Below are 9,552 nucleotides of genomic sequence, written 5' to 3' on the forward strand. Positions count from 1 at the left end.
AAAATGTGTGAGCTGGAGGCTAAAAAACTGTGAGCTAGCTCACACTAACTCAGCTTAGAGGGAACATTGTCAGGCTGCTGCCTAAAGTCACAATCTCCAAGGAAGAATTCAAGGGGACCTCTGAGGAGTCAGAGGTGGGGAGTCAGAATTGGCCCAGAGCTGACTCTAGGCCAGTGGTGGCGAACCTATGGCACGGGTGCCAGAGGTGGCACTCAGAGCCCAGCCAGGCCCAGACCATCATTAAAGTGTCGAATTATCTGCCAAATAATTTTAAGTCAATGAAAGCATTTGGGATTTTTTCCTTACTTTGTTTGGATCATCTTAAGTTAATGTATGAGTCATTTTTTCTAAAGTAAAACCTCAGTGTTCAGGTTCAATCGCCGTGTTGGCACTTTGCGATAAATAAGTGGGTTTTGGGTCGCAGTTTGGGCATTCGGTCTCTAAAAGGTTGGGGAATTTGTGTCCCACAAGGTTCACCTGCCAACTCCACGGATACCAGCCCATTTCCACAATTCTGGTTGGTTTTTTTGGGGGGGTGTCTGACCCCTTAGAACTTACTGAGTTGTTGGGTTGAGGGACACAAGCTTTTCCTTTCAACTCAAATACATCCTATTGCCAGAGCTCTCTGGGCTTCAAGGTGGAGACACCCAAAAAAGCTCGCATCAGGCTGGACTGGGGAGATATTAGGGCTGTGTAAAGGTAAAGGTTCCCTTGCTCGAAAGCCAGTCGAATCCGACTCTAGGGTTGCGGTGCTCATCTCCGTTTCAAAGCCGAAGAGCCAGCGCTGTCCGAAGACATTGCCATGGTCATGTGGCCGGCATGACTGAACACCAAGGCGCAGGGAACATTGTTACCTTCCCACCGAAGCGGTACCTATTTATTTATCTACTTGCAATGTCTTGCTTTCGAACGGCTAGGTTGGCAGGAGCTGGAACTAGAGACGGGAGCTCACTCCGTCATGCGGCACACTCAGGTCTCGAACTGCTGAACTACTGACCTTCCACAGCCTGCAGCCTGTGTAATGACTCTCTAAAGCTGCCTTTCTAAAAATGTTTGTGCATTAAGGTCCCTATGTTTATGCCAGTAGCAGAGAGGCTATAGAGATGCGTTACCCTCGACTTGTCTATTTCCTCACAGGATTTGGGAAAGGAAAAGGTTTTGCCAGTTTTGTAGATATTGTCAGCTAGCTGCCATAAAGCTGGGGGAGGGGAGAAAGAGAGAGACCACTGCCTGGAATTTGTACTTTCGTTTTCTGCTTGCCTGACACTGCCTTGCTATCTGTATGTTTTATGTGCCTGACGGTGGGTGCCTAGCTCTCACGCATTCCTCATTGCTTGTCCCACCTCTGGGGCCTGTTACTTCTGGTGGGCTCATCCTGGTACCTTGACTGGCTACTGATCAGCGGGGTGCCCCTTCGAACATAGCATATCCCACAGCCCCGCGCCTTTTTCTTTAGTCTTAACACAGAGCCTGAAGTAGAGATGTTCTGCCAATACTGTGTCAATAAACTTTTCTTTTAAAGAAGCGAGTTGTAGGTTCTGATTGCTGCAGGAGTCTGACAGACATCAGAAAGAACTAGATTGGCAGATAACCTGAATTAGCGAGTTTCGCAGAGGGGGGCAACCGCTAAAAAGGCCCTCCTTTGGGTAACTACTTTCTGAGCCTTTCTGAACCATCAACACTTGGGTGTCTGAAGAAGACCCTCATCAGAACCAGCTATAGGAATGTTTCACCTTAGGATTCTCTGAAGAACATGGAAACTGGATCTGTGCCTCAAGCTCTTGCCACACACTGAACGTTTATGACAGGGGTGTCGAACTCATTTTTTATGAGGGCCGGATCTGACATAAATGAGACCTTGTCGGGCTGGGCCGTGTGTGTCATAAAATGTAATGCCAGGTAGCGGAGATATAAACTCTATAAAGGATACAAACACAGAGATTTTTTTTTACTTAAAATAAAAACATGTTTAAAACATTAGCTCTGTAAGCTGCAAACCTACTTTTGATTTATCGACATTCACCACAGAAATCTCATGCTCAGAGTTCTGAGTCTAGGACCCAGGGGAAAAGATCCAATGGCTGAATGATTGAGGGAGTCTGGTGCAGGGGTCATTTCGTAGAAAAAGAGCTAGGGGAACTCATTAGCATATGCCACACCCCCTGACATCACCGGAAGTGTGTCATAAGGCCACACCCCCTGACATCACAAGGAAGCCCCATGAAGGCCCTCCCTGGCCCCAGGCAGGGGTGGGGAGAGGCAGGGAGGAAGCAACTAACCTTCCCTCTTCTCCTGCCTCCTCCTGGCTGAATGAGGGCCGGAAGTGGGGCGGCCGGAAGCAGGGGGCGGGGCTTCGTCATGTGCCCCACCCCCGTACCTCACCCGGGGGAACTGCGATCCCCCGTGATCCCCCCCGAAATGACCTCTGGTCTGGTGAAACAAGCTATGATGCAGCAGCAGCAGCAGCAGAACTAGAAGCAGGAGATGGGCAGTTTCACTGCGAGCCTGATGGAAGCCCTCCGGGGGTAATCCACCCCCCGGGCCGCATGTTTGACACTCCTGGTTTATGAGGTTCCTCCCTTGTGAAAACAGAGAATTGCCCATTCACAAAGACATAGCTGACACGGGCATATCCAGACTAATATCCCAGCAATAACATCTGCACAAATCCTGCAATCACAAAATTTGATTCCGGGGAATGAATGGTTGCAATCATGAATGTAATCAGTTCCACCCAATATCCAAAACCTGATAAACAGCAATAAGAGGCCCGCAGGATTTGACTTGCCATGTAAAGTATGGAAGACGGCTAACAGAATACAAACAGGCTTTTGGTGGTTGTGCAGACAGGAAATACAAGGTTCTAATTGCGATTGGGGTGCAGCTTGCCAAACTATTTTCCATCTGTCACAGGAATCTGAGTGTCGTGCTTTCCAGGGAAATGTGACAGAGGTCTTTGAAATCTCCTCAGCTGTGACTGAGTGGACTGAAAATCTAGATATTAGTATTTAGGGGGATTGCCCAATAGGTCTGCATACCCGTTGTATTTTATACATACAGTTACATATTTTATATTATTATGTATTACCTGTGTGTAATTCTATATTATTATATATTACTTATGTGTAACTTTGCCATACAATAAATATTAATAAATATGCCGTAGAGGATTCCCATGCTGAGTGAAACTCCACACTATGAGCATTCAAAAGGTTTTCCCTTCAAAGGGTTTCTCCCCTGTGTGGGTTTTCAGATGCTTTTGAAGATTGCTACGCTGACTGAATCTCTTTCCACACTCTGAGCATTCAAAAGGTTTCTCCCCTGTGTGGGTTCTTTGATGCAGTAGGAAATCGCTACTCTGGCTGAATCTCTTTCCGCATTCAGAGCATTCAAATGGTTTCTCCCCAGTGTGGTTTCTCCGGTGCAGTTGAAGATGACCACTCTGACTGAATCTCTTTCCACACTCTGAGCATTCAAAAGGTTTCTCCCCTGTGTGGTTTCTCCAGTGCAATTGAAGATGACCACTCTGACTGAATCTCTTTCCACACTCTGAGCACTCAAAAGGTTTCTCTCCAGTGTGGGTTCTTAGATGCTGCTGAAGGTTGCCACTCTGTCTGAATCTCTTTCCACAGTCTGAGCATTCAAAAGGTTTTTCCACTGTGTGGGATCTCTGATGCCGCTGAAGAGCCCCCCTCTCACCAAATCTCTTTCCACACACTGAACATTCAAATGGTTTCTCCCCCGTGTGGGTTCTCTGATGCTGTTGAAGTTTGCAACTCCAACGGAATCTTTTTCCACACTCTGAGCATTCATAGGTTTTCTCCCCTGTGTGGGTTCTTAGATGCTTTTGGAGAGTGTCACTCAACTTGAATCTCTTTCCACACTCTGAGCATTCAAAAGGTTTCTCCTCTGTGTGAGTTTTTAGATGCTGTTGAAGAGAGGCATGCCAACGGAATTGCTTTCCACACTCTGAGCATTTGTAAGGTTTCTCCCCTGTGTGGGTTCTTTGGTGCAGTTGAAGAGTGCCACTCAGACTGAATCTCTTTCCACACTCTGAGCATTCAAAAGGTTTCTCCCCTGTGTGGGTTCTTTGATGTTGCTGATGATTGGCATACCTATTGAATCTCTTTCCACACTCCATGCATTCGAAAGGTTTCTCCCCATTGTGGGTTCTTTGATGCCGTTTAAGAAGGCTACTATTACTGAATCTCTTTCCACACTCAGAGCATTCAAAAGGTTTCTCCCCTGTGTGGGTTCTTTGATGCTGGCGAAGACTGCCACTGTGACTGAATCTCTTTCCACACTCTGAGCATTCAAAAGGTTTCTCCCCTGTGTGGGTTCTCTGGTGCTGGTGAAGAGTGCCACTCCAACGGAATTTTTCCCCACATTCTGAGCATTCAAAAGGTTTCTCCCCTGTGTGGGTTCTCTGATGCTGCTGAAGATTTTGACGCCGACTGAATTTCCTTCCACACTCTGAGCATTCAAAAAGCTTTTCCCCTTTGTGAGTTCTTAGATGCTCCCGAAGACTCCAACTCTGATTGAATTTCTTTCCGCACTCCAAGCATTCAAAAAGTTTCTCCCCTCTGTGTATTCTTTGGTACCCAATGAGCTGTGATCTATTTTTGAAATATTTCCCACACTGAATGGATTTACTTGCCTCCATTGTCTTGTTCTTTGGGAAATGTACATTACGTTTTCTTCCATCTCTCTTCTCAACCACACGGCCACCTTTCTTTCTCTTAGGTCTGCCTCGAGTCCTGACGTTTTCTTTCAAGTCTTCATTTTCCACTCTGTCTGGCATTTTCTGGAGACATTTCTCACCCTCCTCGTTCTTCTGGTCATCCTCTGCTGGAATAAAGAAAGAGATCCTGTCAGCACCTGGGAGTGCTGGGAAAGTCTAAAGGCATCTATGTGACTGTAGTAGGAAAGGACTGGGGGCCCTTTGGCCTCATCTGGTTTTGCTGATCATAACCACCACTCCATCTTTCCCTGGAACATCTAGTATTTAAAGATACCTCACCCCCTGAAGTGCCACAGCTGAGCTCTTGCCCAGAAGGCGTTTCTGAGCCTCCAGAATATTCTGTATTTAAGAATATCTCACCCTCTCAAGAGCCAGAAGAAGCTTCAGAGCCTCCTGATTTCAGGTCCCCAGAAGACTTCCCTCCCTCCTTACCCAGCAGGCTATATGATTGTACCAAACCAAATGTTGCTCAGAAGTGAGTCAGAAATCCCCCACGCCTGTTCCCTTGACACAACCGTGAAGGATACTCACTCTCATCCAGCTCATTTGGGAAGGAAATATGCTCTTGGGATCCTTTTGAGGAACTCTCCAGCCTTTCTTCGGTTGCAAGGCCATTGTCTGTCTCCACCATAGTCTCTGTTATACTTCTGGCTTATTTTGCAGATAGAGAGAGAAAAAGAGAGAGAAAGTGATCATTCCTATATGGGGAAGGAAAAAAAAGAGTAAAAATCTTTCTTGCAGGACAGAACTATAGCTAAGATATAGGGGGGGATGGATCTGTGAGGCTTAATCGTGAGAACCTGTATCCAGTTGTGTAACCGGGAGGGAGGGGAGGATTAGGAGCCTGCAGACAGCCTCTGGACAATTCCATCAAGAAGTACCTGTGATTGGGTCATTAGGACCACCTGACTTTTGAGAGGGAGAAAGTATTGTACGGATATAGTATGGAAATTGCAGAGCAGTCAGGTTAGAAAGGATAAAAGGAAGTCCTTCTTCACCCAAAGAGTGATTAACACAAGGAATTCCCTGCCACAGGAGGTGGTGAAGGCTACAGGCATGGACAGCTTCAAGAGGGAATTGGATAAACATATGGAGCAGAGGCTCCATCAGTGGCTATTAGCCACAAGGTATAGATAGGAAGTCTGGGGCAAGTGATGCTCTGTCTTCTTGGTGCTTGGGGGGGCAACAGTGGGAGGGCTCCTAGTGTCCTGGCCCCACTGGTGGACCTCCTGATGGCAGCTGGTATTTTTGGCCACTGTGTGACAGAGTGTTGGACTGGATGGGCCTTTGGCCTGATCCAACACTGGCTTCTCTTATGCTCTTATGGGTATAGATCAGAGGGAAGTCGTGCTACCTTTATGATCATGCCATGCTAGTGTGCTTTGATTATTTTCTTGCTTCATCGTGACGAATGAATATTCAAATGGTTTTGAATATGTTCCTTTGGTAAAATATGCTTAATTGTTGATGAGTAATCTGTTGGATAAGTGTCTATACACTCTTTTGGGTTATGACCACTAACCCTTTTTCGTATTTCAATGAATGTAATGTACATTAGTTGTTGTGGATTTTCCGGGCTGTGTGGCTGTGATCTTGGCATTGTAGGACCTGATGTTTTGCCAGCAGCTGTGACTGGCATCCTCAGAGGTATGACACAGAAAGATGGAGTACTCTCTGTGTCAAGGTAAGAAGAAAAATGGTAGGCAGGTTATTTATATCTACTCAGGAAGGTGGGGTAGGGCTGAGTCATTATCTTGTAAGAGTTCCCCAGGCTGTGAACATGCTAACGGGGGAGCTTTCCTGAGGAGGTTCTTTTGCATATGGATTGGCTGTTGAATTTCTAAACTTATCTGTAGTGCTATTGTCAGATGTAGAGCCTTTGGTGTTTTTCAGGACAGGAAACTATGCCCTATTTATTTTTAAACTCTCTTCTTTCCTGTTGAAATTGTGTTTGTTTATGAATTATGTAATACCGTATACAGTTTTGAGCACATACGGTTGTGAATTGTGGATGGTCTTCCCTTAGTGGGTGTTGTTTGTGGCTATCATCGTGATGAATTGCTTTATGTAGGCTGCGGTCACACGGAGCATTAGCCAGACTACAGAGACGGAAGATAGGTGGATTTTCTGGGCGCGATCACACCACCACATCTGAGAAACGTAGAGCTCCCGTGGCGAACCTGAGGCTTCCCGCCGAAGATGCGGGGTAAAAAACTAGTACCTCCGAGGTACTAGTTTCCGGAAACCCTGGGGCAAGGGCGGGTGCCTGATCGCGTTTCCGATTGCTGGTGTGATTGCGCCGCACCGCTTCTTTGCCGTGTTGCAGGATCATCGTGTGATTGGCACCTGCCCCCTAACCACGGGACTTCCACGGGACCTCGAAGGGACGTCTGATCGCACAATCGTGCGTTATTTTCCTCTGGGGCAAACAGCCACGCTTCCCCCCCACATTTTCCGGCCCGTATGACCGGGGCCGTAGAATAACGTAGGCTGCAGCTGGAATACTCACGCTGCAACAATTTAATATCAAACATTTCAACTATTTAAAACAGCTTTTATTGTTTTTTCTGATGCTGAGGTGCAGAAACTGTGTTATTTAGTGATGTTTTGTTTTTACATCCATAAGAAACCTTTATATATATTTTTAAAGGAGCCTGCTTTACTTGTGTGCATTCTTCTTGTGAACCCACTGAACTGGGTGCTGCTCACGCACAAAGACCAGTGCTCCCTCTAAGATGTGGAGTCTTGTGAGCAAAAATTCAACTTTGTGAGCTACTGGCATTAAAGTTGTGAGCGAGCCATTTGGCTGCTGCATAAATTAAGTTTGCTCTGGAGCCCTCCTTCCTGAGCTAAGGCAACAATGTATGAGCCAGAGGCTAAAAAACTGTGAGCTAGCTCACACTAACTCAGCTTAGAGGGAACACTAGTAGTGACCCAGGAGGACCCAGGCTTGGGTTCATGGCAAGGTCATTTCCAGATCATAGTCAGAGCAGAGGGAAGAGTGTGTGGTAAAGGTTTGCAAGAGATGAATGAGGATCTGGACCCTTCCAGTCTTTCTAAGGGTCTCTCATCCCCACCTTTGCCTCAAACCTTCTCTGGCTTGGGTGATGGCCACAACTCTGGCCTCAGTTGCCCCTGGGCAGGTAGCAGGACAGGTGTCAAAACAGGGTGTTGCTATTCAATATTTTGATTCATGGCTCACCAAAATAGCACCAAATCACACTCCTTACCCAGAGAGGCCACGCTCTCATAGTTCTCCAGCATGACTTCCCTGTGGAGAGCTCTTTGTCCCAGATCCAGCAGGGCCCACTCTGCCTCGGTGAAACAGACCGACACCTCCTCGAAGGAAAATGGAGACTGAAAGGAAAAGCAGATTCCCGCGTCGGAGATCATGCCCAGCAGAAACTGCACCCTGGAAGGGAGTCGTCTGGAAGGGTACAGGATGTAAGGCTTGGCATGGGGTAAAGGGAGTGGCGTTCAGAGCCTCTCTCGCCCAAACACCCTGTAGAAACTGCAGGAGCAAAAGCCCCCCTGAGAAAGGAGGGGGAACCCAGGCTATCCCCCCGCTCCCCTACCTGGACTAGCGGTAAAGTAGCCATTTCCACACCTCCAGAAAGACGATGGCTCAACAGCATCTCTCCACTGCCTGTTAGGAAGAGAAAGGAGGAAGGAAGGGTGTTTGTCATGACTTCCTATTCGATTTGCTTGTTTGTGTAGTGTTTGGTGTAGTGGTTAAGTGTGCAGACTCTAATCTGGGAGAGCCGGGTTTGATTCCCCACTCCTCCACTTGCACCTGGCTGGATGACCTTGGGCAAGCCATAGTTCTGATAAGAGCTGTCCTGGAAAAAGAGCAGTTCCTGTCAAGAGCTCTCTCAGCCCCACCTGCCTCACAGGGTGTCTGTTGTGGGGAGGGGAAGGGAAAGGAGTTTGTAAGCCGCTCTGAGACACCTTCGGATAGTGAAGGGCGGGATATAAATCCAATCTCCTCTTCTTCTTTTACCTCACAGGGTGTCTGTTGTGGGGAGGGGAAGGGAAAGGAGTTTGTAAGCCGCTCTGAGACACCTTTGGGTAGTGAAGGGCAGAGAATAAATCCAATCTCCTCATCTTCTTCTTCCTCATCCTCATGCACCCCCTTCCCAGGAGTCTGAAACCTCGTCCTGTGTCCACTCAACATGTTCTTTCACACTTTTTACTAAATTCTGGGGGGAGGCAGAAGGGAAGCACCAGGTACCCGTGAGCCTCGGGAGTCATGAATGCTGCCAACATATTTCAGACTCCTGTGAGACTCAAAATGTGCCTTGTGAACTGTGGTTAGGGTTAGGTGTGGATGTCACCAGGTAGACCAGGCTAGAGCCAGGGCCGAAAAGACAGGACAGCCGGATATCATTTAGGCCAGGTACCATCAGCAGGTTTGGAACTTCTGAGTGCAAGGCTCTTCGAGGGACACACCAGGAGAGGCGGTCCTGCAGGTACACTGGCCCCAGATCATTAAGGGCCTTAAAGGTCAGCACTAAAGCCTTGAAGCAGATCCGGTACTCGACTTGCAGCCGGTGCAGCTGGTGAAGCACAGGTTGAATGTGCGTTGACATTGGGGTACCTGTAAGTTTTTGGCTAAACATTGCGAAGAAGTACCTGACAGAGCAGTTCCTCAGTGTAACAGGCTTCCACAGGAGGTGGTGGGCTCTCCTTCTTGGGAGACTTTTAAACAGAAGCTAGATCGGGGTTTAAAACATACAGCCCATGGGCCAGATCCGGCCCCTGCAAGGCCCCAATCCAGCCCTAGAGCAACTGGCTCCCTCTGAGGAGGGAGC

The 9,552-nt window shown here is 47.7% G+C and overlaps 1 pseudogene; it reads right to left on the bottom strand.

Moving 5' to 3' along the window:
• Positions 1–3,232: 3,232 nt before the first annotated feature.
• Positions 3,233–4,663, bottom strand: LOC107107678 (annotated as a pseudogene).
• Positions 4,664–9,552: the final 4,889 nt, after the last annotated feature.

This window comes from Gekko japonicus, unplaced genomic scaffold (assembly GCF_001447785.1).
Source record: "Gekko japonicus isolate JY-2015 unplaced genomic scaffold, Gekko_japonicus_V1.1 scaffold4762, whole genome shotgun sequence".
NCBI classification, from domain to species: Eukaryota; Metazoa; Chordata; class Lepidosauria; order Squamata; family Gekkonidae; genus Gekko; species Gekko japonicus.